General features: G+C 36.5%; 1 long non-coding RNA gene across 1 annotated transcript in view; it reads left to right on the top strand.

Annotated features, from left to right (window-relative positions):
* LOC116274486 overlaps nucleotides 1–26,656 on the top strand; it is a 54,092-nt gene that overhangs the window by 20,375 nt on the left and 7,061 nt on the right. The window lies entirely within an intron of this gene.

Raw genomic sequence — 26,656 nt, 5'->3', positions numbered from 1 at the left:
TCTAGATTCTTTCCAGGTTTTCTCTGTTCTTTTTCTGTCATGCCTAAATGAGTTCTTCTTTGTATTTATTCTATTTGGCGTGTAGAGAGATTTTTGAATCTGTGAGTTACTTTCTTTTGTCTATTTTGAGGAATTATTTCTTGTTAGCTCTACAAATATTGTTTCTGTCTCTTTTCCATCTCCATTCCTACAGGAAATTTGATTATACGTATCTTAGGCCTTTAACTGTTTCCCAATGCTTCTTAAACACTTTTCTGTGTTTTCCATTATGTTATTTATTTGTGCTTTAGGTTATATGGGTTTTTTTGTTCAATTTTCAGATTGACCTATAATAATTTATATTGTGTCTAGTCTGCTGTGAAATTTTTAAAACAAATTTCTAATTTTAGATGCTCTTTTTTTTCCAGTTTTAAAAGGGTCACTTGATTACATTTTACAAATTTGTTTTTTCTTTTGTCAGTTTAAAGATGGCATTCTGTTATCTTCTGGCTTTCTGCAATTCTGTTGAAAAGTCAACCATCATTCTTATTGTTTCTCTGAAATAAATACATAATCTTTTTCTATCTGCATATACATTTTCCTCTTATCTTTGGTTTTTAGCAGTTTGATTATTATGTGCCTATGTGTGGTTTTCTTTGTAATATCCTGCGAAGGTTTTGCAAAGCATCTTTAATCTGTGAACTCACATCATTCATTGAAAGATTTTCAGCCCTTTTTTTTTTTTTTTTTTGAGATGTAGTCTCACTCTGTTGCCCAGGCTGGTGTGCAATGGCAAGATCTCAACTCACTGCAACCTCTGACTCCTGGGTTCAAGTGATTCTCCTGCCTCACCCTCCCAAGTAGCTGGGATTACAGGTGCCCACCCACCACGTCTGGCTAATTTTTGTATTTTTAGTAGAAACAGGGTTTCACCATGTTGGCCAGGCTAGTCTCAAATTCCTGATCTCAGGTGATCCACCCACCTCAGTCTCCCAAAGTGCTGGGATTACAGGTATGAGCCACCATGCCCTGCTGATTTTCAGCCATTATCTTTAAATGTTACCTAATTTCTATCCTCTTCTTTCCCTTCTGGCTCTACTGTTACCCAGATTTAGACAATGTGCCTCCCATATGTTTATTATAAATGCATTTTATTATTTCCATTCTTTTTTCTTTGTGTTTCTGATTAGATATTTTCTGTTGTCCTTTTGCTGTGTCTAGTTTACTGTTATGCACACTCAGTAAATTCTTAATGATAGATATTATGTTTTATTATCCTTGATTTTTCTATTAATTATTTTTATAAATTTCAATTCTCTTTTGAAAAATTTCAAACTTTTTGTCCATGTTACAGAATGTTTTATTTAAAATAATTATTTTTAAATTGTCATTTACTAACTTCAATATCTGGATTACCTCTTGGTGTGCCTCTGTTCTCTGCTATATCTTTTTTATTATTGGTCTTGTTATTCTGACTCTTTGCAAGTCTTGATAGTCTTTATTTCATGTTAGACAGTATGTAGAAAATAATGACAGTGTTACAGTTGATATTATTTTTTCCCAGGGAGATTTTGTTCTTTTTTTTTGTTAGGTAGAAATTGTGAGGGACTGATAGCCTCAATCTAATCAAAGATTGAATTGAGTTGCCGTTTATTGGGCCTCAGTTTACTTCTGATTTATCTGTTTTATTGAGCATAGGGCCTCTGGGTTTTTGATGAAGAGCCTGGCAGTCATCTGTGACCTCAGATATGAAGCATATGAAAGATGCAGTTTGCTTTTCAGAAGTTTAATGTATGTTTGGACTTTCAGAAGTTTAAATTTGTATCCTTCCACATTATGTAGCTTCAAAATCTTGAGTATGATACTGTACATATGTTTGACACAAACTCTCTCACACTAGCAAGACTTTGTTTTCTAATCACTGGAAGATTGTGAGAATTTCCTTTCTGCTTCTTAGAGGTGTCTGGCTTAGGCACACCCAACCTTCCTGTTTGACCCATTCCTCCAAAAGTTCCCATAAGGAAACATGGGAATATATTTAGGGATCTTTGAGATTCTAATCCATCATGCCAGCTTCCACAGACATCAAAAGCTCATTTGTTACTCTGTCTTCCAGTAGAGTCCCTCTGCCTAGGTCACACACAATTTTATCGGTTATCTGTTACTATTTAACAACCCATCCCAATTATTTATTTGATTATAATTCTGTGGGTCAGCAATTTGGGCTCCAATCAGCTAGGTGATTTATTGACTGGCCTCACCTAGGATCCTCATGCAGCTATGGCCATCTCTGGGACTGGATGGTCCAAGAGGGCCTCATTCCCATATTTGGTACATGGTGTTGATTCTAGTCTTGGGTATCTCCATTCTCCTTTATTTGGCTTATCATAATCTAGTAGGATAGACTAGACATTGTTACATTGCAGTCTCAGGTCTTTGTTCTAAGAAAAAAAGACTTCTTGAGTCTTAGGCTCCAGAACTCACAACTTGAGTTCTGTCACAATATACTGTTCAAAAGAACTCACAAAGCCAGCCCTTATTCAAGGAATGGAGAAAAAGATTCTACTTCTTGATGGAAGAAGTGTCAATGTCACATTGCCAAGGGCATGCGTACATGAATGGGATGCATTATCATGACAATTTTTGCAAGCAATCTGCAACTCATTCCCAGAATTGGCGAATGTCTTTTGGGGAGAAAATATCTGGTGACTCTCAGCTTACTAAAGAAGGGAGATTTTTATTCTGGTATTTTAAATCAAATGGTCTTCACTGATTCAACAGTGTTCTTAAAAATATGTTCTTTTTATTTGGATTTGTATAAATTTAAGAGGTACAAGTGCAGTTTGGATATATTGCAGTGGTGAAGTCTGGGCTTTTAGTGTAGCCATCACCTGAAAAATATACATTGTACCCATTAAGTTATTTCTCATTTCTCACCAACCTCCACCTTCCAACCCTTTTGAATCTCCAGTGTCTATTATTCCACACTCTATTTCCATGTGTACATATTACTTAGCTCCCACTTACAAGAAAAAGGTGGTATTTGACTTTCCCTTTCTGAATTATTTAACTTAATATAATGGCCTCCAGTTCCATCCATGTTGCTGCAAAAGATGATTTCATTCTTTTTTTTTTCTTGGCTGAATAGTATTCTATTGTGTATATATGCTACATTTTATTTATCCAGTCATCAATTGATGAACATTTAGGTTGGTTTCATATCTTTGCTATTATGAATACTGCTGTAACAAATATACAAGTGCAAGTATTTTTTTGATATAATGATTTATTTTCCTTTGGGTAGAAACTTGGTAATGGAATTGCCAGATCAAATTGTAGTTCTATTTCTAGTTCTTTGAGAAATATCCATACTGATTTCTATAGAGGTTGTACTAATTTACATTCTCACCAACAGTACATAAGTGTTTCCTTTTCTCCATATCCTTGCCAACATCCATTTTTGACTATTTAATGATAGCCATTCTGGACTGGTGTTAGATGATCTCATTGTTTTAATTTGCATTTTTCTGAAGATTAGTGATGTTGAGCATTTTTTCATGTGCCTATTGGTCATTTGTGTGTCTTCTTTTGGAAAATGTTTACTCATGTCCTTTACCCCAATTTTAATAGGGTTATTTATTTGTTGTAGTTGTGTTGTTTGAGTTCCTTGTAGAGTCTGGGTGTTAGTCCTTTGAGGGATGCATGCTTTACAATTATAATCCATTCTTCAGATTGTCTGTTCATTCTGTTTATTATTTTTATTGCTATGCAGAGCCTTTTTAGTTTAATTAAGTCCCATTTGTCCATTTTTATTCTTGTTACTTGTGCTTTTGAAGTCTTAGTCATGAATTCTTTGCCTAGGCCAATGGGCAGAAGAGTTTTCCCTAGTTTTATTCTAGCAATTTTTTGGAGTTTCATGTCTTACATTTAAGTGTTAAATCCATCTTAGGTTGATTTTTTGCATATGATGAGAGATAGATGTCCAGTTTTACTTTTTTTTTTTTTTTTTGCATATGGCAATTCATATTTCCAGCACCATTTATTGAAAAGAGTGTCCTTTCCCCAGTTTTTGTTTTAATTGGCTTTGTCAAAGATCAGTTTGTTGCAGATATCTGGCTTTATTTCGGGGTGTTCTTTTCTGTTCCATTGGTCTGTATGTCTAATTTTATACTAGTACCATGCTGTTTTGGTTACCATAGACTTGTAGAGTGATTTGAAGTCAGATAATGTGATGCCTCCAGCTTTGTTTTTTTTTTTTGCTTGGAATTGCTTTAGCTATTTTGGCTCTTTTTTGATACTATTTGAACTTCAGGATTTGTTTTCCCTGATTCTGTGAAAAATGACATTGATATTTTGATAGAAACTGTTGAATCTGTAGATTGCTTGGGTAGTATGGTCATCTTAAGAATATTGACTTTTTCCCACCATGAACATGGATGCTTTTCCATTTGTATCATCTCTAATTTCTTTTGTCTGTGTTTTACAGTTTTCCATGTAGAGATCTTTTACCGTCTTAGTTAAATATATTCTTAGGTATTTTATTTTATTTTTCTATAACTACCATAAATAAGATTGGGGTCTTGATTTGGTTCTAAGCTTGATTGTTATTGGTATTTAGAAATCCTATTATTGGCTGGGCACAGTGGCTCATATCTGTAATTCCAGCACTTCTGGAGGCCAGCATGGGAGGATCACTTGAGCCCAGGAGTTCGAGTCTTGCCTGAGCAACATAGGGAGACCCAGTCTCTTAAAAAAAAAAAAAAAAAAAAATTAGCTGGGCATTGTGGTGTATGACTGTTGTCCTAGCTACTCAAGAGGCTGAGGTGGAGTATTGCTTCAGCCCAGGAGGTCAAGGCTGCAGTAATCTGTAATTGCACCCTGTACTCTAGCCTGGGTGAAAGAGTGAGACAGAGTGAAACACCATCTGGAAAAAAAAAAAAGAAAAAGAAAAGAAATGCTCCTAATTTTCGTATGTTAATTTTGTATCCTGAAACTCTACTGAATTCATTTATCAAATCTAAGTGATTTTTGGAAGAGTCTTTAGGATTTTATAGACAAAAGATCATATCATCAACAAACAGAAATAACTTCCTCTTTTCCAATTTGGATAACTTATTTCTTTCTCTTGCCTCATTGCTCTGGCTAGGACTTCCAGCACTATGTTAAATAGGAGTGGTGAAAGTGGGCATTCTTCTCTTGTTCTAGTTCTTAGGGGGAATACTTTTAACTTTTCTCTACTCAGTATAATGTTGCCTGTGGGTCTGTCATATATGGCCTTTATTATTTTGAGGCATGTTTCTTTGATGCCTAGTTTGTTGAGGGCTTTTATCATGAAGTGATGTTGGACTTTATAAAATGCTTTTTCTGCATCTATTGAGATGATTATATATAATATATATACATATATGTGTGTGTGCATATATATTTTTCAATTCTGTTTATGTGATGAATCCTATTTATTGATTTTCATATGTTGAACCATCTTTGCATCCTTGGAATAAAATCTGCTTAATTATGGTGTATTTTTTTTTATATGCCATAGGATTTGGTTGTCTAGTATTTTAATATTTTGTTGAGCAGGTTTGCATCTGTGTTTATCAGGGATATTGGTCTGCAGTTTTCTTTTTCTACTGTGTCCTTGTCTGACTTTGGTGTCCAGGTGATACTGGCTTTGTAGAATGAGTTAGGAAGGATTCCCTCCTCCTCAATTTTTTGAAACAGTATGAAGAGGATTGGTACCAGTTTTTCTTTGTACATTTGGTGGAATTTGGCTGTGCATCTATGTGATCCTGGGTTTTTTTAATTGAGAGATTTTTAAATTATTGATTCAATTTCACTACTTGTTATTGGTCTATTCGGGATTCCGTTTCTTCCTGGCCCAATCTTGAGACATTGTATGTTTCCAGGAATTTATCCATTTTCTCTAGGTTTTCTAGTTTGTGAATGTAGAGTTGTTCATAGTAGCCTCTGGCGATCTTCTGTATTTATGTGATATCTGTTATAATGTCTCCTTTTTAATTACTTATATTTTTTTGGATCTTATATTGAGTAGTCTAGCTAGTGGTGTATCAATTTTGTTTATATTTTTAATGTACAAACTTTTTGTTTTGCTGATCCTTTTCTTTTCCGAGATGGGATCTTGCTGTGTCACCTAGGCTGGAGTGCAGTGGTGCAATTATGGCTCACTGCAGCCTTGACTTTCTGGGTTCAAGTAATCCTCCCACCTCAGCCTCCTGAGTAGCTAGGATTATAGGCATGCACCACCATACGTGGCTAATTTTTAAAATTTTTTTTGTAGAGACAGGGTCTCACTATGTTGCCCAGGCTGTTCTCAAACTCCTGGACCCAAACAGTCCTCTCACCTCTCACCTTGGTCTCCCAAAGAGCTGGGATTACAGGCATCAAACACTGCATCTAGCAATCTATTTTTATTTTTTTGGCCGCAATTTCATTTAGTTCTGCTGTGATTTTTGTTATTTATTTTCTTCTGCTAGCTTTGGGTTTGGTTTGTTCTTGTTTTTCTAGTTCCTTGAGGTGTGACATTATGTTACTGATTTGTGATTTTTATTTTTTGAGGTAGGCATTTAGCACTATAAACTTCTCTCTCTTAGCACTGCTTTTTCTGTGCCCAGAGGTTTTGATATGTTGTTTCTATTTTTATTCATTTCAAACATTTAAACAATTTACATCTTAATTTCTTCATTAACCCAGAGACTTTTCAGAAGCCTGTTGTTTAATTTCCATGTATTTTTAGTTTTGAGAATTCCTCTTGATTTATTTCTAGTTTTATTCTGCTGTTTGAAAAGATACTTGGTATTATTTCAGTTATTTAAAATTTATTGAGACTTGCTTTGTGGCCCAGCATAATAGGGGCCTTTAACACCCAACTCACAGCATTAGACAGATCCTGGAGACTGAAAATCAACACAAAAACCCCCCAAACTCAAATTGGACTTTAGATTAAATGGACCTAGCAGATGTTTACAGAACATCCTACCCAACAACACTAGAGTTTATGTTCTTCCTGTCAGAGCATGGAACATTCTTAAAAGTATAATTCTTGAAATTCATTTGTTTTTTCATTTAGATGTTTTGGTGGTGACTCCTGGGCCTACTGCTATCTACTATAGCAAGGCCTGCTATTGTAGCAAGAACTCCACACACAGCTACAAACCTGATACTATTTAAGTGTTATTGTATGTTTATTTTTGGAATTTAATAAGATAATAGAATAGCTTAATTGGTATATCTCAATTGATAGAATATGTTAACCTACAAATACTATCAAAATTTGATGTTTGAACAAAGAAATGCACTAACTTAATTTTTCATTTTTTCTTCAACCAAAACATAAAATTCCTTTTAAATTCACAAACTTAATTGTATTTAGAACTAAGCAAAGCTAATTAAAAGACTTTTCTTTTAGTATGACACAGGCTGCCAAAATAGCAAACATCCCCTGAATTTAACTTATCTATGGAGAGGTTCCTATGGTTTCTCTACAATATTATTTATTCATTTTGCAATTATTTTTGCACTGTGTAAAACATGAAATTAAGAAGTAAAACAAAACTTACTTTTATCATATGTGCTTGTTTTTAAGCCATTGTCACTTAGTTTCAAACACACCCCTGTATTTTGCCTTGTCTTAGTAGGTCTGGGGCTCTGCAAACTACATTTTCACTTTTTCAGCTGGCTTCCTGTTAGGCTTCCACAATAGTGAATTTTAAAGGAAGACTGGAGGCCTGGAGGAATTAAAAATGACATATGCTCCTGTTTTTCTTCCTTTGACTGTCAGTATCACCTGAGCAATGGTTTTTCATCCTGGAAATGGTAGTAACAATAGCAGTTAGTTTCAGTTATTTTCCCCAAATTCCTACAACCAGCCTTATTTTGCCTTCTTAGAGAGACTAGCACCAGTTGGCCGACATCCTGTCTTCAGAATCCTGGCTCCCTGAGACCTCTCTAAGATCATGAATTACAAGCACTGCCAGGCAATCTCTCCTCAAAGTACTAGTTTTTAGTATTCCCCCACTCAACCATTTATTACCCTAGCTTTAGAAGTGGTAACTTGCTTACTGTAGTTGCCTCTTTTATGATACTTCAGTGTTTCTTTTTTGTTTTGTTTTTTCATCCTCTGGTGCCTGTTATACATACTTCTTCTATTAAATTCTCTTATTTAGTGTGATTTCTGCTTTTCTGACTGATACAACATTTTTTAATCTATGCTTTTTCTTTGCAAATAACAGAAACTTACTTAAACTAGGTTAAGAAGAAAACAGACTTATCATAAAAATACAGGTTTCCCCTGGAATCCTGGGACAGGGAGTACAATCTGGCTTTGTAAGCTTTGGAAAAGAGCCTGTAACTAAGGTTATTCCTTTTGGCTTCTCTGGAACTATGGCCTCCCATCTTTTCTATTATTTCCTCACCTTAAAAAAAAATCTCTCTTAGTAGACCAAGTTTCTCCACCTTTATATCATAACACGCCATTGCTCTGGGTTTGTTTTCAGGTCAAATGATGCTTCCTAGTTAATTGGCAGTCCAGTTTCAGATAGGAGGAAAGAGACCCTGAGTGCTCTTGTTTGCATAAATGTCTCACCTGGCCTCACCACTTATAGCTGTTACAAATACAGCTGTTGGTCTCCTTTACTGGGGTACAGAAGGGCAGTGGTCAGAGAGAGGGACTTTGTGCTGTGTGTACAGTTCAAAGAGTTTCTGTTTTTCTTTTTTCTTTTTTTTTTTTCATTGAAAGGGATCAAACCTTAGGAAGATTTTTTGGAGGATATATTTGAGCCATAATCCATTGTGTATAATAGTTATTAGATCGCTTAAAAAAGCTTTGTTAAGCACATGTTCACTGCACAAAAGTATAAATATAGATTAGTTGAAATAAAAAAAAGATACAAACTCCAACCACACTGATATATATTACCAAAATTACACTGATTCATATGTAAATCTCCCTGTTTTTAAAAATTCTTTACAAAATGGGTTTTCCTATTAGCAATAATTTTGAATAACTTTACATGTCAACAAACATGTATTAAGAACTTCATCGTAAAAGACTACCTAATAATTTATAAAACACAGTTACTTTATTAACCAATCCTGGATTATTGTACATTTTCAGTCCCTTAATAATGTAGCTAAATTTTTACAGATACCATTAATTATTTCCTCAGTGAAAAAATTTTAGGAATCTATAAATATATACTTCAAGATATTTGGTATATATTTTTTAATTGCCAGAAAGTTTGTTTACATATCACCCAGTTGCCAGGAAGGCAATATCACTTAACATTGCCTCCATCAATATAAGGGACTATCTGTGTTTATTTGTTTTTTTGGTTTCAACACAATATCTGTTATCAATTTTTTTTTTTTTTTTAAGACGGAGTCTTGCTCTGCCGCCCAGGCTGGAGTGCAGTGGCGCCATCTTGGCTCACTGCAAGCTCCGCCTCCCGGGTTCACGCCATTCTCCTGCCTCAGCCTCAGAGTAGCTGGGACTACAGGCGCGCACCACCACGCCCGGCTAGATTTTTGTATTTTTTAGTAGAGACGGGGTTTCACCGGGTTAGCCAGGATGGTCACGATCTCCTGACTTCGTGATCTGCCTGCCTCGGCCTCCCAAAGTGCTGGGATTACAGGCTTGAACCACCGCGCCCGGCCATCAATTTTTAATATATGGCAACTTGGGAGGTAAACAACCCTAATGTCCTGTTGCTATTTTCATATATTTTTTATTTTTAAATATTTAGTCATGAATTATTAATCTTTGTTAGCCATAGTTTTTGTTTCATGAGTCGCCCCCTTCCTCTAGAGTTGTTCTTGTGTAATTCATAGCAGTTGAAGAGAAGATGTTCAATTTTCATTTTAAGCTATAGTGTTTGATCTTTGAAACCATCAACTTTTAAAGTTCATATATTAACTTTGTAAGTACAACTGAGGTTTAAGCTAATTTCTCTGCCTTGACCTCTTAATCTCCTATTTTATTTAAAAAAATTTCTGTCACTGAAAGAAATGTTCATTACCCTATCGGGAATTGTACATTAACCTGCTGTAACTGTGGTCAAAAGCTGAAACACAGATCATTTAATAAACAACAGTCAAAAATAATAAATTCACGACCAGAGGAATTGAATTAATTTTAAAGCTTATCTACTTAAGACTCAATGAACTATGTGTATTAACTAATTTGATTACAAGACGTGTTAGTGGATGATAATGGCTTAAGATAATTTATTCCAAGAACCACATTTAAATTTAACAGGAGATTTCTGGAGACTAAATATTTTAATATAAAAATTCATAAAGTTCATGCAAGTAAGACATATTTTGGGCACTTGTATGTTCTCCACCATTCAAATGTCATCGGTAGTCACTCACCAAGCTCATCAGGAGATGACAATTCAGTAAAGAACTGGCTAAACTTTAAATACAGAAAATGAAAAGCATAAGTAAAAGCAAAGTAAAATCCTGTAGAACACAATATAAAATAAGTTTATATTTAAAAGATTCAAAATGCAAGGGAAACATTTTAAGCCCGTGCAATTACTGGAAGATTATTGCAAGCCTGTAATTCAAATAGTTTGTAGTCATTGTATTCTAATTTTCAGATTCACATTGCATAGTCTTAAGTAATTTAAAGCTCTTTGCCCATTTTCCTAGTACATGTGTCAGAGATGGTATCAACAATACAAAACATTCAAAAATATGTTAGGCTTCTTAGGAAAAAATCACTCCGAAACATTCCGATTCTCTTTTGTTATGTATCTTCCAATTCTGTCTTGTGGGAAACAACAAATTAATCACACATGTTAATGTTTATCCTGGCACTATTTGAAAGAAAGAACTCTTGCTATTGCCAAAGACTCTGATTTATCTTATAGGAATTAAGAGTAGTCTAATGAAGCAACCTCAGACTTGATGAGAATTAAGTCTGGGAAGGCCTGAGACTGGTAGTGGTTCAATGCAGACGGGTGATGATAGAACATAGGGAACAATGTATAGTGCTCATTTAAGGAGGAATCTTTATCAGTACAAATTATAATTCTCAATTAGGGAGGCATCTGTATCAGGTCAGAATATGCTCAGGCTGGGTGCAGTAGCTTACACCTGTAATCTCAGCACTTTGGGAGGCGGAGGCAGGAGGATCAGTTGAGCCTAGGAATTTGAGATTAGCCTGGGCAACATGGTGAGATTTCATCTATACAAAAAACAAACAAACAAAAAAACAAAACAAAAAATTAAAAAATTAGTTGGGTGTGGTGTCATGCACCTGTAGTCCCAGCTACTGGGAATGCCGACGTGCAAGGATTGCTTGAGATCAGAAGGTCAAAGCTGCAGGGAGCCATGATTGTGCCACTGTGCTCCAGCCTGGATGACAGAGCGAGACTCTGTCTCAAAAAATAGAGATTATTGTCAGTTGTTTAACATGCCATCAAGACACAAGGATCTTTCCATTTTTATGTTGTGGGTTTATTTTCCTCCTTATGCTTCTTACCTCATGTCACAAATGGCTGCTGCAGCTCAAAGTATTACATCTAAGTTCTAGGAAGTGGAGAAGATGAATACCACCAGCTGTATTTGTTTGTCACCCTGTTCTCAAGAAAGCTTAAACTTTCCTAGGCCACCTCTTTTCTCCCCCTGCAGATTTTTGCTTTCATCTCACTGATTAGGACCCAGTCACATGAACACAATTAGATGCAAAGGAGTATGGGAAGTGAGTTTTCACCTGAGCACATTGACTTCACCAATAAAATTAGGTGTCTGTTGGCAAAGAAAAAGAGGGAGAAAGATAAGTAGTTAGCAACTACTAGCATTGCCTCATACTATGAGGCATCTTGAAAAATGAAAATTCATTAGCAGCGATCTTCATATGACTATTTGTTAGAGTTCTGTTTTCTTTTTAGTTTCCACTGGCAAATATATGACTATTGAAGCTTAACAATTTCACAAAAATTACAAAATAGTTTGACGTTTTAAAAATAAAACTATTTTCTGAAGATAATAATATGTGGTAGGCTCCAAATGAAAGAAAAAATCGATACAGATCTCAAAACTTAAAGGTATGTGCATTTTTCTAATGAGGATCAAAAGTGTAATCGCCTGAATTCTAAGAACATGATTTACTAATAGAAAGACATAACCTTTGAAGCAAATACATTAAACACAAACATTATGAAAAATCCTTAAAGGAGTTACAGTCTATGTAGTTTTTAAAGCTTCTTTGTTACTTTAGGTATAAAATTTTCAACATAATGACTTTGGGTAAAATTTCAAATGTGTTTTACTTACGAAGCATCGTTTTCCTGATAGTGTTTTATTTTGTTTTAATTTAAAAGGCTATTTTGGGGTATGAATACAAATGGAAATTTTTGCCAGAGAAAATTTCCAAATATTTAATCTATCATGTCAGTAACAGTTAGTTGAAGATTTTACTAAATTATTTAACAAAAAAATTTCTGAGCTTAAGGTCACCCAAATCTAATATGTGAGTCTACATTTATTTTTTTAAAAAAATTATTGAAAAAATTTTAAATAATATGGGAAGAAGTAAGTAGAGGGAAAACAAAAATCACCTCTAATCTAATTTATATTTTTGGTTTTTTTAAAATGATAAATTATGATAGCAGCATCCTTTCTTAAGTACTTTCTGTGTCCTTGGCCCAGTTATAAGTGCTTTAACTAAATTATTTATTTTAATCTTTAAAAACCTCAGTTATATAAGTATTATTATCCTCAGTTATACATAATGGATCTGAAAAGCAAAGAAATCAGGTAAATTATTGTGTTAATTTGGGTCTGTTGGGATGGAATTAGACATGCAAAAGATTTATCGGGGGAGATTTTTGTGAAGGATCCAGAGAAGAGGGGAAGGGGGAAGGCATGGAGAGCCTTCAGGTACTTGTGAAAAGGGAGGGGAAGGAAGGACAGTTGTGTAGGAAGAAACTCAGACCACAGTGCAGCTCTCGGAAAATCTCAGCCAGGTTGTCACAAACCTTGGCTCTAGGTAGGTGGAGGTGGTGTAGAGATGTCTTCTGGGGCAAAGTTTGCCTCTTATAGGAGAATTCTGCCTTTAGGAGAAATGGCTTGGCTCTCATTCTCTAGCCATACTCAGTTGTTACAGATGTACTTCATTATTACATGTCCAATGCCAATCACTACAACAAGCATTTATACTGTCTGGGGCACACCTAGGGAAACTGTGGTCATGGTAAACTTGGGGATAGATCTAATGATGGGGCAGCTGTCAGCCAACTTCATACCTCACAGCAAATTCCCTTGAAAGCAAGTCTGAGCAATACATCATGACTCCCACACTAGCCACAAGTCACAAACTGAAGAGTATCAGAGTTAGAATTTTATTTATTTCCCAAACCTGTGATATTACAACTCTCTACTATAGTTTGTACACTTTACATAATTGACATCATACTACTTTTTGTACTTCAAATATACTGTGCATAATTTTCATGTCATAATTATTGCAACAAAATTGAATTATTAAATAAAATGTGACTTTTATTTTTGGCAATATGGGAGGCTAGAACCCTGATTGATAGTTCACCAAAGCAGTTAAAATTCTGGGTAAACTGCTACTTATATTAGTGATATTTATTTGTGTATTTGTATATTTTTATTTTATTTATCTATTTATCTATCTATTTATTTATTTATTTGAGATAGAGTCTCGCTCTGTCTCCCAGGCTGGAGTGCAGTGGTACGATCTCGGCTCACTTCAACTTCCGCCTCCTGGATTCAAGTGATTCTCCTGCCTTAGCCTCCCCAGTAGCTGAGATTACAGGTGCACATCACCATGCCCAGCTAATTTTTGTATTTTTAGTAGAAACAGGGTTTCACCATGTTGGCCAGGCTGGTCTCAAACTCCTGACCTCAGGTGATCCACCCGCCTCGGCCTTACAAAGTACTGGGATTACAGGTGTGAGCAACCGCGCCCAGCCCCTTTATTTGTAATTTTTAAATGGATTATTGAGCTTAGACCAAAACGAAGCCAAGATGGAAACTCAGAAATAGGACTGCTGAGAAAAATTTATTGTAACAAAACTTGGCTCTAGGTTGAGTGGGCAGGGATATCACCTCAGAAAATTGATAGCCATCATGTGGTCCCAAGGTGGATTTGTAGCCCAAATATTCATTACCTGTGGTGCCTTTGACTGTTTGGCAGAAAATAAAAATAAAAAAATATATAATAAATTGTTGGAGCAAGTGATAATCAACATAAACCTCAAAACAAACTCCACAATAAAGTATCAAGGAAAAACAGTAACATATATGAGGGTAACATTTTTCATATATACAAAAATATCACAAAATATACAAAATAAACATGGAAAATATTTATTGGGGGAGATTCTTCTGAAGGACAAAGAGGAGAGGGAGAAAGACAAGGCAAGGTAATAAAAACTAAAATAGATCTATATTAATTGTCATATACTTAATGGAAGATACATTTAAAAGATGCTACAAAATATGTTCTGAATTTGGTGTAAATGTTGACCACGTAAGTGTTTGTGAAATTGTTAATATAAATAATTGTTACATTGATTGACATTGGATATGTAATAATGAAGGAATATGTAACAATTTAAAATATGTTTTGCAATTTTTTTGAGAGATAAGAATGATCATACACAGTAAGTATAAATTGATTTCTAGAAGACAATTTGGCTATATGTATGAAGGCTATATGTATGTATGAAAATACATACATTTTGACCCAGCAATATAATTTACATGATTTATTACAAGGAAATAATAAGAAACATACATAAAGCTTTATTTACAACAAACGTCATAAGATCACTTTGCACAACAGTAGAAAATCAGAAACTAAATATCTTAAATTAGGATATCTGTTAAATAAATTATGGTATGGTCATATGATGACATACTGTATTATACCTGCTAGTTTTTAAGACTTTGTGTTTGGTGTTCTGAAATTTCACTAAGCTATCTCTCTCCCTCCCTCCCTCTCCCTCTTGTTCTCTGGATGTTTTATATTAAAGAAAGAGTTACCTAAATTTTTGTGGAGTGAATAACCCACACCCAACTATGCTGTATTAGTTAAGATGAAAAATATGCTTTCTAAATATATTTAAAGATAGTTGAAAAATAATAATTTGGTTTTAGTGTAACTTAGATAAGTCTAAGAGCATAGGCTTATACATAGACAAGATGGGAAAATATCTTGCCTATGATATGTTCTGGAAAAACTTTGGATGCCAGAATCGACTTTACAAGTGTATTCACTCAGCAGCTGGGGAGGGGAGGGGAATGGATACTTGACCTGACTTTTCTTCCTGGCCTCTTCATTCCCATGCCAGGGGAGACTAGCAGCAGTTCACAGCTGACAGTGTCCTAGGTCATACCTAACCAGATTCTTCACTCACCACTTGGTTCTTGGCTTTCCCTACTGTAACATGTCCAGGGCAGCAGAAATCCTCTAAAGTAAATGTGGCCAGTAGAGCTAAAAATAAAAGGTGATCGTGTAGGAGTTATAACCATACTGTGGGCAAGCAGTTTCATATAACTTTATTCTTTAAAACGATTAATTAACATTTAACTTTAAATGCTAATAGTCAACTTTTTGAGTGTGGCTTAAAAAACAATTTTAGAAAACACTAAAAATATACGTCCAAACCAGAAAATAATTTTTAAAATTATACCGTGTGTCCTGATTTTTGTCCTGTTTTGGAAAATCTTCACCATATTCTCTTAAGCTGGAGAAGAAGTTAACAGAAGTCAAATTTTTACCTTTGAAAATTATCCTAAAATAACATAAAAGAAGATGAAAGTTACATTTTATTTCCTATTTGTTTTCAACGTTTGAAGAGACGTATATATATATGATGCTTATATTACTGTCTGATGTTCGCCAATTGCAGAAATTTCCAATAAACATTTAGACATTATTGTTCCTAAATTTCTAATTGGACTACTATGAACTCATTGAGCAATAATGTTACTGAATACCTATAATAGGTAAAATGCTTGCTAGGTTTTGTAAGAGTCCAAATATATGTAGGTGATATTACTGCCTTCAAGGTGGTATTAAAAGTTAAACCAAAATTAGAATAAACTGTGTGTGCTATAAAACTCAAGAATCACTATAAATACTGTGATATCTTAATGTAGAAATTGACTCTAAATTTTTCTGATTTAGTAGATTAGACCTTTCCAAAACCTTTGATTTTAACTTCAAAACATAGTAAGAAGTATAGAAGTAAAACATCCTTCCCTACACGTCTTTTGGACATCAGTGATTCTCCATGCTTTGCTGGACTAAAGATGGATTAAAAGACTTTCTCTAAGAGCTGATTTGGAGTAACCTCATTGATTGTTTCCTTCCTGATATGACTTTGTGAAATTAGATTGGGACATACTTTTCCCTGAAGAGCTCTACATCCACAAATGTTTCCGATTACATGAAAGCCTTCAGCATGTGAAGGGTCATCATGCAGAGAAGAGTGTCTGACTTTTCCCTATTGCCATGAATGACAGAATAAGATAATATGAGTTTAAATTGAAAGAGAAGAAGGGATTTGGCTTACCCATAGGGAAGGTTTTATTATTTAAACCCTTCTATCTTAGAGCAGCATGAACCTCCTGTAGTTAATAAGAGCTAAGAGCTACTTGGAACTTACTATGTGTCAGGGATTGCCTTAAGCCTCTTACCTATGTTAACTCATTGACTCTTTGCAGTCGTCCTGTAAAACAGATACAGTAGTCCCCTTTTATCCATGGGGGATGTGTTCCAAGCCTACCAGAGAATGCCTGAGACTGCAGATAGAACTGGACTTGATATACACTATATTTTTTCTATACATACATATCTGTGATAATGTTTAATTTATAAATTAGGCATAACGAGACAATAGCAACAGTAACTAATGAACAAATGTAACAATATACTATAATAAAAGTTATGTAAATATGATCTTTTTCACTCGCCATCAAAATATCTGGTTGCACTGTACTCACCCTTCTTCTTCCTGTGATCTATTGATCTGATAACCCAGGTAGCTACTGAGTGACTAATGGGCAGGTAAAATAGTGTGCAATGTGGCTAGGCTGCCACTGTACAAATGGATGATTCATGTCCTAGGTGGGACAGAGCAGGAGGGCATGAGATTTCATCACACTACTAAGGATGGCATGCAATTTAAAACATGAATTGTTTGTTTCTGGAATTTTCCATGTAATATTTTTGGATTGTAGTCGACAGCAGGTAACTGAAATTGCAGAAAGTGAAATAGTTGGTAACTGATATTACTGTATTATCATTATCCCGACTTACAGATAAAGAAGCTGAAGCATCAAGAAGTTAAGCCCCGAAACTTGCTGTTAGTGAATGGAAGAGTTAGGATTACAAATTCAGGCAACAAAAGGGAAAAGGAAGAAGTTCCATGCTCTCAACCACTGCATTTCTGGCACCTCACCCTATGCTGCCATGGTTCCTCACTTACCCCAGCATCTTTCATGCTTAACTTTTCTTATCTTTCCTACAGAGCGCATCTTCTCATTCTTGCTTATTGGAGAAGCTTGCTTATAAGCAGCTTCTCCAAATCCTATACGCTGAATCATGTAGTTTTAATTAACTCTCCCATAGTGTCTTAGAAGTATTACCCATTTAATCTTTCCTGGGGAGGTACATGCTGGGAGGAGTTCACCTCTACTGCTTTCTAATAAAGTAGTTCATAAATTTCACATGGTTACGTAGCAGCAAAATTTTCCAGTGATGTTTTATGTATCTTTCTAATCTTATTTATAAACGCTTACCTATTAATTACAGAACTAGTCAATTAAAAATTATTTGACGAAAGGTTTGGAAATAAAAATCTCTAACAATATAGGAAGACACATGGTTTGTTTAAATTCTCTATTAAATAAGTGATCTTTTTTTGGCAAAAATTCTAAAATCTCATATTACAGTTGACATTGGAATGATGTGGGAGTTAGGGGTACTGAACCCCTCACAGTCGAAAATCCACATATAATTTTTAATTCCCCTAAAACTTAAGTACTAATAGCCTACTGTTGATCAGAAGCCTTACCAATAACATAAACAATTGGTAACACATTTTGTATGTTGTATGTATCATATACTGTATTCCTACAATAAAGTAAACTAGAGAAAGGGAACTATTATTAAGAAAACCATAAGAAAGAGAAAATATATCTACTATTAAGTGGAAGTGGGTCATCATAAAGGTCTTTATGCGTGTTGTCTTCATGTTGATTGGGCTGAGGACGAGGTAGAAGAAGAGGGGTTGGTCTTGCTGTCTCAGGAGTAGCAGAGGCGGAAGAGGTGGAGAAGGAGGCAGGAGAGGCAGGAGAGGCAGGCACACTCAATATAACTTTTTGAAAAAAATCCACATATAAGTGGATACACATGTTTCAGACCTGTAGTATTCAAGGGTCAACTTTGTATAATACTGAAAACTTAGATAATCTTAGTTAACTAAACTTAGTTTCTCATTGGTTAGCTAAAGATTATGGTGCACTGCCTCCCAGTATGAATCCTCATTTCCTGCTATGATGAGTTGTACTTTGCTCCATTTTCCCTGCTTCCATCTGCTATTGGGCTATGATCTCATCAGGTTTCCAAGCCCAGCTGAGTGGGGCCTTCTAATGACCCTTATTTTGACAGCATCTAACAGCACAGAAATGATGATGGTGGTGAATTACAGCCACTTTGCATAAAGTAATCTCTGATACAGCATTTCTTCCTGATTTAATGTGATAGGTAACGTCTAAAACTGCCTTTTCTGTCTAATGAGTTCTCTTCTCTATGGGTGTCTTGGTTCTATACTAAAGCAGACTTTGAAGAACCTTAGTGCAGTATTATGTGGCCAGGTAAAACTCTAAATAGTTTCAAGTAACTCTGGATAAAGCACAGCACCCTGAGAAAACATCAATTTCTTAATGTTCTCTATACAGAATTTCTCAATGAATGATCCTCTGCCACCTTCATCAGAAGATTAAAGGTGGTTTATAAAAATGAAGGCAAAAAACCAGAATCTCTAATTCTGTTCAATCAAAACATCTAGGCACTGCGGATTGAAACCTGCACTTCAAATAACCATCACAAGATGGGTGTGGTGGCTCACACCTGTAATCCCAGCACTTTGGGAGGCTGAGGCAGGCAGATCACTTTAGGTCAGGAGTTCGAGACCAGCCTAGCCAATATGGCAAAACCCCGTCTCTACTAAAAATACAAAAACAAAACCAAAAATGAAACAACAACAACAACAGAAGAAAACAACTAGCCGGGTGTGGTGGCAGGCACCTGTAGTCCCAACTACTCAGGAGGTTGGGGCAGGAGAATCACTTGAACCCGAGAGGCAGAGGTTGCAGTGAGCCGAGATCATGCCACTGCACTCCAGCCTGGATGACAGAGTGAGACTCCATCTCAATAAAATGATAAATAAGCATCACAGGTCAATCTTACCCTTGTTTGGGAATTGATGTTTTGTTTAGAAAATACCTACCTACAGAAGTAGTGATACCGTAGAGGAATTGTGGACAAGTGCATCCTTTAGACACTTTCTTTAAAAATGAGCTTATAGGCTGGATGTGGTGGCTCATGCCTATAATCCCAGCACTTTGGGAGGCTGATGCAGGCAGATCACGAGGTCAGGATATCAAGACTATCCTGGCTAATGGATGAAACCCCGTGTCTACTAAAAATACAAAAAAATTAGCTGGGCATGGTGGTGGCGGGCGCCTGTAGTCCCAGCTACTTGGGAGGCTGAGGCAGGAGAATGGCAAGAACCCGGGAGGCGGAGTTTGCAGTGAGCAGAGATCGTGCCACTACACTCTAGCGTGGGCGACGGAGCGAGACTCTGTCTCACAATAATAATAATAATAAATTTTAAAATGAGCTTATGCTGTTCCCCACCCTGTGTCCAAGTGTTCTCATTGTTCAGTTCCCACCTATGAGTGAGAACATGCAGTGTTTGGTTTTCTGTCCTTGCGATAGTTTGCTCAGAATGATAGTTTCCAGCTTCATTCTTGTCCCTAAAAAGGACATGAACTCATCCTTTTTTTATGGCTGCATAGTATTCCATAGTGTGTATGTGCCACATTTTCTTAATACATATATAACAAACCTGCATGTTGTGCGCATGTACCCTAGAACTTAGAGTATAATAAATAAAGTTTTAATCTATATGCATTTTAAAAAATGAGCTTATGCTTTAAGTTTCTGTGGTTTATTTCAGGTGCAGAAAATTATACTAATACAGCTACCCATGGATCCAGTGAAGGATAGGTGCCCTGCATAAAGTAAACTTCTAGGGGATGGACTTAAAAGAATGCCATCTGCTACTGAGACAACCTGGTGCAAAATTCGGCCCAATTGGAATGTTCCATAATGGGTGATCTCATCAATGTGAGACTGCCCCAATAATAAATCAATTCCTAGTTTGAAGTATCCTGGCTAAAAATTGGCACCTGTTCTGGTTCTTCATAGAGTTCAGTGCAATCCTAGTCCTGGAGGTGATGCACCTTTGTTGTAGTTGTTTTTTCTTCGACTTTTACTTTAAGTTCTGGGGTACATGTGCAGGATGTGCAGGTTTGTTACATGGGTAAACATGTGCCACGGTGGTTTGCTGCACAGACGAACCCACCACCTAAGTATTAAGCCCAGTATCCATTTGCTGTTCTTCCTGATGCTCTCCCTCCCCCATCCCCCAACCCCTTGCCGCAGGCCCCAGTGTGTGTTGTTCTCTCTCATGTATCCATGTGTTCTCATCATTCAGCTCTCACTTATAAGTGAGAACATGCAGTGTATGGTTTTCTGTTCCTGTGTTAGTTTGCTGAGGATAACAGCTTCCAGCTCCATTCATGTCCCTACAAAGGACATGATCTCATTTCTTTTTATGGCTGCACAGTATTCCATGGTGTATATGTAACACATTTTCTTTATCCAGTCTATCGTTGATGAGCATTTGGGTTGATTCCATGCCCTTGCTATTGTGAATAGTGCTTCAATGAACGTATAAGTGTGCATGTATCTTTGTAACAGAATGATTTATATTCCTCTGGGTATATATCCAGTAGTGGGCTTGCTGGGTTAAATGATATTTCTCCCTCTAGATCTTTGAGGAATACCACACTGTCTTCCACAGTGGTTGAATTAATTTACACCCCCACCAACAGTGTAAAAGCATTCCTTTTTTCTCCACAACCTTGTCAGCATCTGTTGTTTCTTAACTTTTTAACAATCACCATTCTAACTGGTGTGAGATGGTATCTCATTGTGGTTTTGATTTGAGTGATGCACCTTCGAACAGGAGTCAAGCCGCTGAGATGGTTCTCATGTTTTACTTTCCAACGCATCCTTCCAATAACCTGCTACCATCTCATTAGGCTTGGTTTTTCCTTGCAACTTCAGAGAGCTCAACAAAGAATTGCATAAAAACTAATTTAATAGTTGCTATTCAGGACCAGCAAAAGGAAAGAGACCGTCAGTAATAGAAACAAAGCTATTTTCATTTTATAAAAACATCAAAGTCTCTAATGACCAGTTTTGTTTATTTCTGCTCTCTTTTAATAGTAACAGAGAAAAATTACAAAACCAGAATTCTAATTCGTGTGAAAAAAATAGTCTTGAAAGTCAACACTTGGATATCTTGCACTGAGCATGTTTATGGAACATTTCTTTATAATTTAATTTTTTTTCCAGGAAGATGCACATAGGTAAGTGGCTTAGGTGCTTCCTAGTTGAATGTGGTTCAATGAAGACAGCATGAGTGTAGAAGTTTGAAGAGTACTTCTCTTCTACTGTCTCTTGGAATTCTTAAAAATGAGTGAAACTAATAAACTCTAAGTATGTTAATGGTATATGGAATTGTTAGGTTGCAAATAAGAAGAATGAAGTGGAAGGAAAATGTTCAAGAAGTAGAAGCTTTACTTCAACTGCAAGTCTCTGAGGTCATTGTTTTCTTCCTGGCTTTTGACCAGGGGACCTTTTTCGACTTCTTAATTCACTCTCTTTTGAATGTGGCCCGCTCCATATTAGCCAGCATGTCAAGTCTTTCTCATGCTTCACATTTCTTTCTTTCTCTTCTGCTTTCTTCTTCTGCTTGGGCTGATGTGATTACATTAGGTCTACCTGGATAATCCACAACAGTCTCCCATTTTAGCATCAACTGATTAGTAACCCTAATTACATCTACAAGGTCCCACTTACCATGCAATGGGCCATATTCATGGGCATATATCATACAGTTCCTGATATTAGATCAAGTGTTTGATTTCAATATTAAAAAGAGATAACTTGCTCAGTTTATTAATTGAAGAGTATTTATTGATTATGTATTTTGGGCCAGCCCTCTTCTAGGTACTAAAGATTGAGTGAGGAGGAAAATGTTAGGCAAGAAGGTAGCTAATTCATGTAGGATGTTGTTCACCATTGTCAGAGTTTTACTTTAGATATCAAGGGAGATCATTGAAGAGCTTAATGTATGGGATGCAATGATAGCAGTTACATTTTAAAAGGGCACAAACTGGACTTTCTCTTCCAGAAAGATGGACCAGATGTACTTTTCTCTATTCCACCCACTAAATACATTCCCCAGGTAAGTCAAGACGGTCTGAAGGCTTTTGCTGTATGTTTCTGCTTCCTCTCTCTTTAGTTTTTCTCAAGCAATACCTCATTAATTCTTTCATCCTTCTGGGACTTAGCATCTGTTTCTGCATGATCAAAACTGACCCATACTCCCAAAGATCCCCTGCATCCCTACCTATTTCATTATGTAATAAAAACTCAAATTCTCTTTGATAGATAGAATTTTAAAATCCCAGTTAATGATGTAATCTCTCTCTCTTTGTTTTTTGCCTGTTGGTTCAGTTGTATAATTAGTTAAAAATAGCCAGGTCACATTGTCAGCTTCAAAATTAAGGAAACAATTGTTGTGTTCCCTTGTCAAAATATTCGTCCCTTGGGACTTAAACCAGTAGAGTTTTTAGAGTTTAAAGTTGTAGTGACAAAAAGGAAAATATTTGCTAGGGGATTCCTAGGAGTACTAATAGGAGGAACCACTCTTGTTTTCATCTGGTGGTGTCTGGACCCAGTAATCCTTACCACATGAGAATCACCACCATATATTAATTTCTGATTTGGAGCATATAGCCCACTCTGGAGGATATCAGCCATCCTCACAATGTGTTAACTAGCTGACACTGTAACTGCACTTTCAAAAGTCCATTATACCATAGTATCAGGCCAGCTCAGTGGATTTTATTAGCATAAGTCCAATGATGAAGTTTATTTGTTCTAAAACAAGTTCCTTGGTAGAGAGCCATGCTCTCTAGCTTAATGATGAATAGGTTTTCCATAAATCCAAAAATGGTGATTTTTGTTAGAAGCATTAAAGGTAAGGAAGACAAATACATATCCAGAGTAAGTGCCTGTTCCAAAGAGAACATAATGCTTTCTTTTTCATAGGGGAGTAGTGCCATTTATGTCCTGGAGAGTTATTTTAGAGAATCAGTGTTGTTCTCTTGTGTTGGCCAACTGGGCACTCAGAAGTAGTAAAGTCTCGGTGATTGGAAGTCCGTGATACTAAGTGAAAGCAAAACCTCTGTCCCTGCTGCCATGACCCCTGTGTTCATGAACACATTGCCAAGGATGGAGTTGGCTGTGCAAAGAGGCTGAGTGACAGCTAAAAATGAGGTATCTGGGCCATTTGATCATCAAGTTCCTCTTTTGCTGAGATTGCTCATTAGTGAGTATTTACTTATGATATAAACATTCCTACTCTCTGTGCCCATTCAGAGATGTCACATATCTCATCCCCAAACCTGCCTGTCATAAATTTTCTAACAGTGTTCATTCCAAATTTTTGACATCAAGCCAAACCATTATCAATGCTCATGAATCTGTGTAGATCCACATACTGAAACATCTTTTTTTTTCATGCAAGATGAAAAATCAGGAGTATTGTTCTAAAGTCTGCCAACTGGGAGGATTTCCTTTCATCCTTTAGGGCCACCCCTGAAGTGAGGCTGTAACATTGTGGCTCCTCACTTTTGGGTCATGCCAGAATATTATGTAGAATACAATTTCTTCATCTGAATATTTTCTTTATCATTCAACTGGTCACAGTGAAAGTCTCATAAGCTGATTGGTGTAGACTGAGAAAGAGGAAATGTATCTCTAGTAGGAGCTACAGCAGTTGGAGCCATTTGCTTAAACTCATACCTCAGGACCTACTCAGTCCTGATCTCATCTATACTGCTTTTTCCTGATGAAGAAGTATTGCTGTTCCCATTCAGCTTTATAGCTTGGAGGCCAGATAACTTCCAGTTCATCATGGGCAGCTCAGAAACTTTAGGGCCAATGATAAACAATTCATCTCTATTTGGCCCCACTGGTAAGCCATTCCCATTTTTCGAAAGAGAAATAGTTGTCTACAGTGGATACTTTGTGCTAAAATCTTACAGGTCTATGCTGTATTTCACCTGTAGTGGCTGGTCAAAGAGTCCATTCAGCATCCCTATCTGCCACAGACACTTCAAACACTGGGGAATCTTCTGGGTCATATGACCCAACTTCAGAAAAACTTGTAGAGCAGCCTGGAACTGTTGCAGAGTTGTTTTTTGCTTTGGGCCCACTCAAAACTTGCAGCCTTTCACATTTCTTAGTAAATGGTTTGAAAGAACACACTCAAATAAATTAGGTGATGCCCCCAAATTACAAAGAAGCCTCTAGGTCTCTTTCTTCATGGTAGGAGAGGCTTTTTCACCATAAGGGCCAATTCACTGTACCCCACATCACTGGACTCCTAGCAATTTCACTAAGGTGTGAGATCCCTGAATTTTAATGCAAGTTCTTTCCCACCCTTTGGTCTACATGTGTCATACTGATGCCTCCATTTCCTTCTCACCAGAAGTTCTAATCAATGTGATATTGTGCTAGACCAGCATGATGTCCTATGGGATGAAGAGGTTATCAAAGTGCTTGAAAAGGAAATATGACAGAGGGATGAAGAGTTGAAAACAAACAACTCCTAGTGATCTTTACAAGCAAGTTTAAAGAAAAAAAAATTCACCCATTAGTTCAATTGCTGCATACCAGGTACCAAGGGCTATGTTGATTTGTTCTCATCAAGAAACTACATCTAGAATAGTCACTGCAACTAGAGTTACCATCTAATTAAATTTATCATAATTCAGTGCATTCACATTTCTAGTGGCTTCTATTTGGCCTTTCCTACTATAATAGCCCTCACTTAATGAGTCAGAAAACTGCTTTGAGGATTCTACCAATTGTTAAATATGTCTGTTTCAAATCTGCTTTCTGGGGCTGAAGACATTGCAGGGTGAGTAGAAGACCTACTGGGGCCACTGTCAGACAGATGTACATCAAAGCTTTATCATCTGTCTTCCATAAGCCTCTGTCTGGACTGGTAGAGAAGAAGTGAGCTTTTACTCCCCCACACTATATTTAATTTAGAGTTAAGGTCCAAAAATTCCCTCAAAGTTTGGTGTTTTCCTTTCCTCAATGCATAGTAACTTTGGTAAATGTCCATAGTCCCTTTGGGGAAGGCTAGGAAGAAAAGTTACAAGGTAAATTTAGACAATGTAAGAAGGTCGCTCCTCAAGGAACCTAGGCATTCTTTCATTTAAGGGATGTGGTGTCTGTAAACTGGCTCAAGTCTGGGAATTGGTTGAGGGACCAGGACTCTCTATGGAGGTGGTTTAAGTTAGATTTCTGTTTACTATGCTAAGAGTTGTTCTGATTATTCAAATAAAGTACAACGTGTGTAGCCTGCCATATATTTTATTTATTTATTTATTTATTTATTTATTTATTTATTTATTTGAGATAGAGTCTTGCTCTGTCGCCCAGGCTGGAGCACAGTGGCATGATCTCGGTTCACTGCAAACCTCCTGGGTTCATGCCATTCTCCTCCCTCAGCCTCCCGAGTAGCTGGGACTACAGGCGCCCATCACTGCGCCTGGCTAATTTTTGTATTTTTTTTTAGTAGAGACAGGGTTTCACCGTGTTAGCCAGGATAGTCTTGATCTCCTGACCTCGTGATCCTCCCGCCTCGGCCTCCCAAAGTGCTGGGATTACAGACTTGAGCCACTGCGCCCAGTCCTCATATATTTTATTTTATTTTTATTTTATTATTATTTTTTTGAAACAGAGTCTCATTCTGTCACCAAGGCTAGAGTGCAGTGGCGTGATCTCCACTCACTGCAACCTCCGCCACCCGGGTTCCAGTGATTCTCCCTGCCATATATTTTAGAACTAGGATGACCATAATCAATAAACCAGTACCAAAGATCATTGCTGTTCAAACTAGTCTGCTTCCCATTATAATAACCAGACCTACTTTGACTCTGGCAATTAAGACCTGCAACGTGGCTCTTATTATACTGGGATTGCATCATCCCAGACTGAATTCAGATAAGTTATTTTAATAGCAGCATTTCCCACTGTTACTTCTGGCCTCTAGAGAATAGCTATGACAGAGGACTTCCAGGGTGCTGGTATTCCCCTTCCAGTGTAAGTATACTTCCTGGGAATTAGAAGATGAGTAAGGAGGTCACACATAATAAAGTCATTATAGCATTCAATTTCCCTAAATATTTGATAACTGTTTCTACAAAATACCAAGGTAATTCTGATATCTCA

Source organism: Papio anubis, chromosome 4 (assembly GCF_008728515.1).
Source record: "Papio anubis isolate 15944 chromosome 4, Panubis1.0, whole genome shotgun sequence".
In the NCBI taxonomy this organism is placed as follows: Eukaryota; Metazoa; Chordata; class Mammalia; order Primates; family Cercopithecidae; genus Papio; species Papio anubis.
This window is presented reverse-complemented; position numbering and strand designations above follow the sequence as displayed.